Source organism: Bidens hawaiensis, unplaced genomic scaffold (genome assembly GCF_021521415.1).
Source record: "Bidens hawaiensis isolate Kalapana, Puna unplaced genomic scaffold, B.hawaiensis_p1.1 tig00002631_1, whole genome shotgun sequence".
Taxonomy (NCBI): Eukaryota; Viridiplantae; Streptophyta; class Magnoliopsida; order Asterales; family Asteraceae; genus Bidens; species Bidens hawaiensis.
In genome coordinates this window covers 2,662,878-2,671,757 of record NW_027491143.1, presented here as the reverse complement: position 1 = coordinate 2,671,757, position 8,880 = coordinate 2,662,878, and the positions used below count along the sequence as shown (strand labels likewise).

Here is an 8,880-nt window from a genome sequence, read left to right as displayed (position 1 = left end):
TAATTTTTATAATTTACTTATCTTTAGGCTATGTACAGGTCGAAAAAAAATTTATTGGGGAGAGGGGTGGGGGGCTTATTTTTGTCGCTCAATTTACCACCCCATTACACTTGGCGTTCGTGATATCATTATGTCAGTTTGGTTGATCATTTGAATAGCTCGTAACAAGGTTGTTTTTCCAAGGGAGTACATAGGATCAATGATTTCTTGTTTGATTCTGTTTAGACATATTCGTTTCCATGGATAACAAATTAGATATGGTCTTGATTCTCTAGCATTTGTTAGCTTCGTTATGTATAAAGCCTTTAAAAAAATTTATAAAGTACAAATAAAATCAACTAAATAAATTTATATAATAAATCTTGAATTGAAATATCACATGATTAATCTTTGTATACCCAAAAAAATATTGGCCATTGACCCTAATCCCATAGTCTTAGTCAAACTACTACTTTGACTTCCAATTCTCCAATTTGACAATTTCCACAACCCTAATCCTGCTTGTTAAACACAACCGAGTCACCACTGACTCACTGAGTCAACTTATCTACCTCCCTCTTCCTTCATGGCTCCAATAATCTCCCAAAAACGTCTTAGCTCCATCCAAACTCGGAAAATACGTCGGTTCGAGAAAGATCCGAGCCAACGAATCGCTCGAATCCACACTCGTAAAGCCTAAATTACCTTTCGCCTCCACACTCCCCATCATCACAACCAACACCTGTTTATACGAGTAAAAAAACTTTTTCACCGCGGCTTCAACCGCTTGTAAGCCTTGTAACAAATGTATCTTTGCGGCATTGTGTTTTTTTCGGTATAGCTTTATCGCTGCCTCTTGGACAACAGGTCCGCCCATTGGATCGACTACCACGTCGAGAATGGACGGTACCTTGTGTCGCAAGTTTTTCGAGAGTTTGGTCATCTCGAACATGTTTTTGGATCGGAAGCAAAACGCTTCCGATTCACAAGTAGCCTTCACATCCAACTGATTCTTCAACAGAAGAAAATCGTCAGGATCCATTAGTAAATGAAGATCTTCGATATCCGTCATCAGTTTCCATATCTTCTCTAATAAGTAACAATCAGCTGACGCATTTTCAAAACTGCTTGAATCAATTTTTAAATCAATTCTTTTCATAAGCTCTTTTGCCACGTGGATCCATGACTCAAGTATTTGATGTGAACTGAACAACGTGCGGTTCTCATGGTTATCAACATTTGCATGATCTGGTGGCGTCTTGGTTAATAAATGAAGCTCGGCTTGCAAACCGCGTCATAATTTAGGCTAGGCTTACCGCTTAAATTCGGCTCGCCTAACCCTAAAGTGTACGGACACCGCAACATGTTGTACTCGATCGAGTAATGAATTTTACTCGCCACGTCTTCGGATTTCCTCCACGTGGCAAGGCGAGGCAACAGGCTTTCCTCGCTAACCTGGGTAACAAAAACCGTCGCGTTCTCATAATTATTAACCTTCCACACCTCCGCCGCGCTTCCCTCGCGCGTCAAAACCCCTTTGCCCACGCCAACGTTACCAGTTGGTACATTACACGTGTCGTTTTTGCAAAACAACGAAATAACCTTGAGTTGACTCGCGGTCAATGACTCGAGCCTCCGTACCCACTCGCGTCGATTTGCGTACGGTCGTGGGTCCGATAACACGATCGACACAAACCGAAATGTAAATTCTAACGCGTGAAACGCGGGTTTTAACACGCTTTCGTTTTGCCATCCGTGAAATTCCTCCTTTTTCCATAGCTCGGTTAACTCGGGTAGCCGCAAGTACTGCTCGTACGCGTCACACGCGGTATCAGACGCGGGTGACACGTCGAAAACACGAACCGATGGTTTGGTTGATGATGATGAAGAAGAAGAAGGTCTAGGTGATCTTGTTGGCATGTTATTATCTGAGGGTACTCTCTTGGCTTTACAATTTAAATCAACCATTTTTGTTTGTAACGAATATAGTATAAGTTTTGTTAAAGAAATAAAGTGAATTGTTGTTTGGTATGAAGTTGTGGATGTTATACCCTAAGTATTTATAAGGTGAGTTGTTTTATTGGTGATCAACAGATGGAAAGAAACCGTGTAGAATAATAGAGGAACAAGGAATTTGAAAGTCGCCGCAACGTTTTAAATTAAATATTGTTGGGGTTGAAATGTTTATTTAATATATTTTTAAAATAGTTTAATACTTTTTCTATATAAATATATATTTTTTTTCTGAATACCACCTGTATGGTGGCGTTACTATTGTACTGGTACCGAACCGATATGTCGATATGGTATACTTGTATCCACTTCTTATAAATTCGATTTTCAAGTTTGTTACTTTGGTATTTGGTACCGATTAAAATGTAGAGCTTTTTTTGTGGAAGTATTAGGTACTAGCATCCGCATCTCTTATTCTTGTTTTTTTATAGAAATTGAAATGATTTTGGAGTCTTTTATTTTTTGTTTTGATATTATGGTTTCTTGATTACGTGTCAATTTGATATAGTTTGTGGTTTATTGATTTATTTGGTTATAAATGAATTTGATATGATCCATGAAGGTTAAAAAAAACAAAAACAAAGTGGTATTAAAGCAGAACCGTACCAAAATAACGATACCATTCCATTACATAGTTTGGTACCCAGTTTAAATCTGGTATCGGTATTTTCGATACGTGTTTTTGTCCCTAATTTTATTATTATACTAGTAATAATATAAAGAAACCAAAATACATTAATAATCAGTTTGTAATAAAAAAAATAGTAGTTTTGTTTGGAAAATTAATAATGAGTTGTGACAGGTAGATATGGAAGATAGAAGAAGAAAAGTAAAAGCTTATCCATAAACGGATAAAATACCTAACCTTGGTGGTTGGAACGGGTCGGGTCGGGTCACGTTTTCTCACTTATCCAAGAAGCTTCCCAACCAGGAACATTGACATGATTCATGCATGGAATTTATTTTCTTTCTTTTCAACCCTTGTTTCTATCACTCCTAATTATATGTCCTAGTGTCCTACACGACATTTTTTTATTCTTTTTTTGGCATTTACAACATGTGTAATGTTTATTTCATGTATTGTGTATATGTCATTTAGTTTTTGGTAATAGTTATGTAATATGTTATTTTACCGTGCTTAAGTATAGTTTTTAAAATCATATAAACAATATCAAATACATTTTTTTTTACATGAAAAAAGTGAGAACCAATTTGTTATTATCATTAAGTTTATTTTTATAGGTGTTTGATGTTTTTTTGTTCGTATTTGCTAATTCTTTATTATGAGACGTTCTAATTATATGTTGATTTATATTTTGTTGTTATTATTATACTTTTTTCTTTTGCTGGTATTTGAGATTATTTTGTTATTATTGACTTTAATTCTTTTGTTGTAATTTTTATGTTCTTTTTCTTTGTTATTATAAATTATTGTTTATGTAGATTGGTATTGTAGTTGGTATTGTTTCTTACGTTCTCAATTTTTTTATAAATTAGTATCATTTTCTATGTTCTTATGTTAAGATTAAATTTACATGAATTTTCCTCATGAATTAGAGATAAAACCACAAATCACTAATGAATAGGGGTCAGAGAAGAAAATTAGAAATTTGTGACATGGGTTGGGTATTTAATGATGGTACCGAATATAAGTCATGATAATAAATTATGTTACATGTTGATGAACATTAATTTGTGACATTAGGTGATCCTGGACCAAACTACTGAAGTGATACTATGCATGTATGTTAGCAACATCTATGATCATATATAAGAAAAAACTTCATTTTCACTTTCTTTCTTTTTATTTTAATGAAACTACAAGGCATATGTATAAGAAGACCTAAAAAATTATCTCTTTCGTTTATCTTTTTCTTTGCTTAATGTATAAGTTTGTTTATGCTTATATGTTTAATTTCTAAATCTTTGTTGCTAACTACTTAAAAATGTTTTATATATTCGGCACATGTAGTATTCTAAATCTTTAATTTCTAACTTTTTAAAAAACAATTGTTTAAAATAATTTTCATTGTGTTTTGCATGTTAGTGATCTCTTGTAGTAATAGATAATAATAAAATAAATAAATAAATGGGTCTTGGTGAAGAGAACCTCGTGATAGTTGCTAACATGATACCCTTGAATCGTGAGGAACACCGAACACATATCAAATAGTCACGACAACAACTCGTGGTGGGCTCACATCACATCCACAATTATCTCATACATATTATTATTTTTTGTCGAGCCGGGAGTCTCACCGGAAGCAGCCTCTCTATCCCTGTGGGGTAGAGGTAAGGCTGTCTACATCTTACCTCCTCAGACCCTACCATAGCTTTGCTATTGGTGGGATATACTGAGTACGATGATGATGATGATGATATTATTATTTTTTTGGTGGTTATCCTTTTTTAAATTTATCATAAAAAAATTTTCACCTTTTACTATAAAATTTTAATAAAGGTGACAATCCGGATATCCAAACGAAAATCAGTCATTTCTTGTTTCCCTGTCATTTTGAACTCCGGATTATCCGGCACTTTAGTTCAGTAATTTACGATGATATTAGCAATTGGCTTTCAGCCGCAATGGTAGACTATAAACTGAAATCTCCATGTGTTTTGCGGCAGATAAGAAGTCGACGTGTGATAACAAGTTACTTATTTATTATGACATGAGTTTTTAAAGACTTAACATGTATTCTATTAACAAATATATTCACCCATCTAATCCTATTCATATAATCACACCATTGTTCATCATAATACTTAAATTATTAAATTTACAGGGAGGACATCACTATGGGGCTTAAAGACATTTATGCCATAAGAAGGTATCAAAATTGGTTCACTCGTTATATTTGTTTCAACATTGGTGGCCAAAGAAGGGTGTCGATGGGTGGTGAAGTGGTAGCGACGATGGAGATGTTTCAGGGACGGGTAGTAGGTGATGGTAACAAAACATTATGCAAGTAGATGATGGTATCAAACCATTAAGTAAATGTAAATTGTATCAACAATAATCTGATTAATAGGTTACTTGTCAATTGAAAACAGGATCAGCCATTAATTATTGGAGAAGCACGACCAAACACATCAACTATTCACTTGAGCTATAAACGAAGCTGATTGGTGGACTTGCCTTCAAAACACAAATCGTTCCTTTCAAACCAACTCCTCCTCTAAAGTTTGAATTACAAATTATTTGTAACATCCTAAAATTTTAATGATGAATAAAGGAAGTTATGTTTAGTGATTTCGCGTAATTGATTAATGTCGGGGAAGGAGCGGGTCTTGGACTTGGTTTAATTGAGATGGGTTAAATGAGAATGGGATTTCAGAGATATAAATACCCCCAAAATCCCAAAATATCTTCATTTTCCCCCACTCTCCTAAACACACACATACACACACACCAAGCACACCCAAAACCGCCGCCGGCCGGGCCGAGAAAGAAGGAAGGATCGAGCGAGGTCCGGGTAAGAGAGAAAGATTAGTGGTGATACCAAGATAAACGAGATCCAAACAAGCTCAAAAGGTATGATTCTTGATCTTGGAAGTTTAAAGATCCGAGCTTTTAGTGTATAAACGACCGAAAATGGTCGGGAAGTGTAGTGGGTGGTATTGAACCTTAACAAGGGTGTTAAAATCGACCGAAATGTTGATCAGAAACCGAAACAGCGGACATCTGGGCAACTTCGCCTTCATCTGGGCAACTTCGCCTTCAAGCGATGAACTTCGCCTGCAAGCTAAGTTCGCCTGATGATAAGTTCGCCTGAGGTTTAACTTCGCCTAAAGCCAAGTTCGCCTGAGGTTTAACTTCGCCTAAAGCCAAGTTCGCCTGAGGTTTAACTTCGCCTAAAGCCAAGTTCGCCTGAGGTTTAACTTCGCCTAAAGCCAAGTTCGCCTGAGGTTTAACTTCGCCTAAAGCCAAGTTCGCCTGAGGTTTAACTTCGCCTAAAGCTAAGTTCGCCTAAGGTTTAACTTCGCTTAAAGTCAAATTCGTTTAGAAAATTAATTAAAAATCTAATGAAAAATGTGTTAAGACAGTTAATGTAAATAAAATTTTTCCAAGCTGACCTGGCAGCTCGACCCCAGCCAGGGGCTCTGCCCCTTGGACCCTGCTAGGGGCTGCCGCCCCTAGACCCCGCTGCCAGGGGCGCTGCCCCCGGACCCCCGTTCGTTGTGGGTAGTAATTAAGACTAGAAAGATGTTATAAGTAGTGATAGTTAAATTGATATGTATACTTGTTATACAGTCAGCCGTGCACAACTGAAGAAAGGGATTACGATCAACGGAGAACGTAACCGTGTTCAGATGAGTTTCTAGCCCCATTTATGTGTTATGTTTTCGGGGCTGTGTGCATACTCAATATGTTTGTTAATACGCTTATCCTAAGAGATAAGTGTATGCCTTATGTGAATAATGTGAAATGTATGAATGATGGCTTGACGGTACGTGAACGATCTTCGGATATTGCACGTACTGTCAGGTTGTAACGCTAAGTTAAGGTAAGTATGATATGTATGCTTATGTGTATGAATGTGATAAAGTTAATAAAAGAAGGAAAGGATGGTTGTATGGTTACGAAAAGGGTACCGAGCCCTAATAATACTCGAGGTATGATGTATGGTTGTATGGTAACGAAGAGGGAATCGAACCCTACTAATATTCGAGAACTAGGGAACCGAACCCTACTAATATTCGAGGAAAGAGGGAAACCGAGCCCTAATAATACTCGTGGAAAGAGGGAAACCGAGCCCTAATAATACTCGTGGAAAGAGGGTACCGAGCCCTAATAATACTCGAGGAAGGAGGGTACCGAGCCCTAATAATACTCGAGGAATGTAGGGCGTAATGCTCTTTATAACGTAAGATATGAAAGTAAGTTAATACAAAAGAAAGTAAGAAAGTAAGAAAGTATGAAAGTAAGAAAGTAAGGAAGTATGAAAGTATGAATGAAAGAATATAATGTTATGTGAATGGTATGATTATGTGATTATCTAGAACTCACTCAGCGTAGCTGACTTTTAGTATGCACGCAGGTGAGTAGGATGAGGCAGCTCGCTTGAGGAGACACGTGGCACTGAACAGGAATCTGGCATCTGAAGACTTATGATGTTTTAATTTTAATGCTTTAATGTTGAAAGACAAAGGATGTTTTGAGACAAGTTATGAATTATGTAAAGTTTAATGAAAGTTTTATATTCCGCGTAAATGTTTTAATTAACTCTGATATTTAGAACTGTGTTTATGAGTAAATCCAACACGAAAGTAGGGTTACATGTAACGGGGCCTTACAAGTTGGTATCAGAGCATAAGTTCGAGAGATTTAAGCATCCTACATGCTTAGACTCGAACAGAGAATGGGATTTAAGTAAGAAAGGAAAGAAGATGCCAGTTCAAGAATGCCATGTGTCGCTCAAGCAAGATCAGTAAAGGTAAAGTGTATAATTAAATGATATATGTTAATGAGAAAGAAAAGATACGTGAACGGCAGGGATAGGAATAATTGATTGTTGATTTGGCTAACTGCTTAAGTAGAACCAGCACAAATAGACTCATAAAGGGAAGTGTATAGGACACGGAAAGCAACGTGATCAGCTAGTCACAGCTGGCCACTGTTATTACCTGTTAGCCTTGCTATCCTTGTACTGAATAGTTCCTTGAGTGATGATGTTTGTGTTTTCCCCTTAGAATACTATGGCTGGAGCTGGAGACATTGTTGGAGCTGGAGGTCGCACTGGACGACGCGGCAGGCCTCGTCGTGTCCAGCAACCTTCGGTTGAGACAGCTTCCAACACCGAAGCTGAAGGAAGCGCAGCTGGAAGAAACCCGGAAAACAATGAAGGAGTTCAACTGGATCCCGTCATTCAAGCAGCTATTGTTCAAGCTGTGGCCACTGCTGTGAAGAATATTACCCCGGGAAGGTCTGCTGGAAGCCGTGAAAGAACTGTTGAAGGGGCCGGTGGTAATGGTAGAAAGGATGACGAGAGGGAAAGGGGTGACTCAAGTGAGGTAAGGTCGGTGAAAGATGATGATAGGAAGAGGGGCCGAGGCGGTTGCAACTATAAGTCCTTCAAAGGTTGTGACCCGCCTAAGCTGACTGGTTTAGGAGACGCAATCGCTACTCTTCAGTGGATAACCGCCATGGATAAGGTTATCCGCATTAGCGAGTGCCGACCCGATCAAGCGGTAGGTTATGCTACTCAATCATTCGAGGATGAGGCTATGTATTGGTGGGAGAGTGTGGAGCAGAGGAAGACCCGTGAAGAGATTAAGGAGATGAAATGGGACGATCTGAATGAGTTAGTGATGATGAAGTTCTGTGCTGACGCCGAGATTGAAAGGGCGGAGATAAAGTTCCTAAACTTGAAAGCTGGGACAATGACACATCGTGAGTACACCACCGAGTTCAATCGAATGTCTAGGTTGGTGCCCGATATGGTCAACACTGAGGCTAAAAGGATCAAGTGTTACGTGAGGGGATTACCACAGAGAGTCCGCACGTTAGTCAGGACAAGTAAACCTGCTACTTTCGATTCTGCTGTCGAACTCGCAGAAATGGTCTATGCAGACTTGACTGCGGATGATGTGGTGGTGGGAGACGAGAAGAAAGAAAGGAAATGGGTCGCTCCTGCTAAACGACCCGGTACCCAGATGTGGAACCCTAAGAACAAGCAGCCGAGAGTTTGGGAGAACAGGTCGTGCAAGACCTGTGGCAAGGCACACAGTGGTGAGTGTAGGTGGGGAAAGGGTTCAGATACATGTCATAAATGTGGAAAGATTCATGCCGGAGAATGTAGATTTGGGTCGAATGTTTGCTACAAGTGTGGGAAGGCAGGTCATTATGCTCATGAGTGCAGTTCTAAGCCTGCATGCTACAAGTGT

General features: G+C 38.4%; 1 pseudogene; it reads right to left on the bottom strand.

Moving 5' to 3' along the window:
- Positions 1-329: 329 nt before the first annotated feature.
- LOC143620759 (nematode resistance protein-like HSPRO2 pseudogene) lies at positions 330-2,185 on the bottom strand (annotated as a pseudogene).
- Between the last annotated feature and the right edge of the window lie 6,695 nt (positions 2,186-8,880).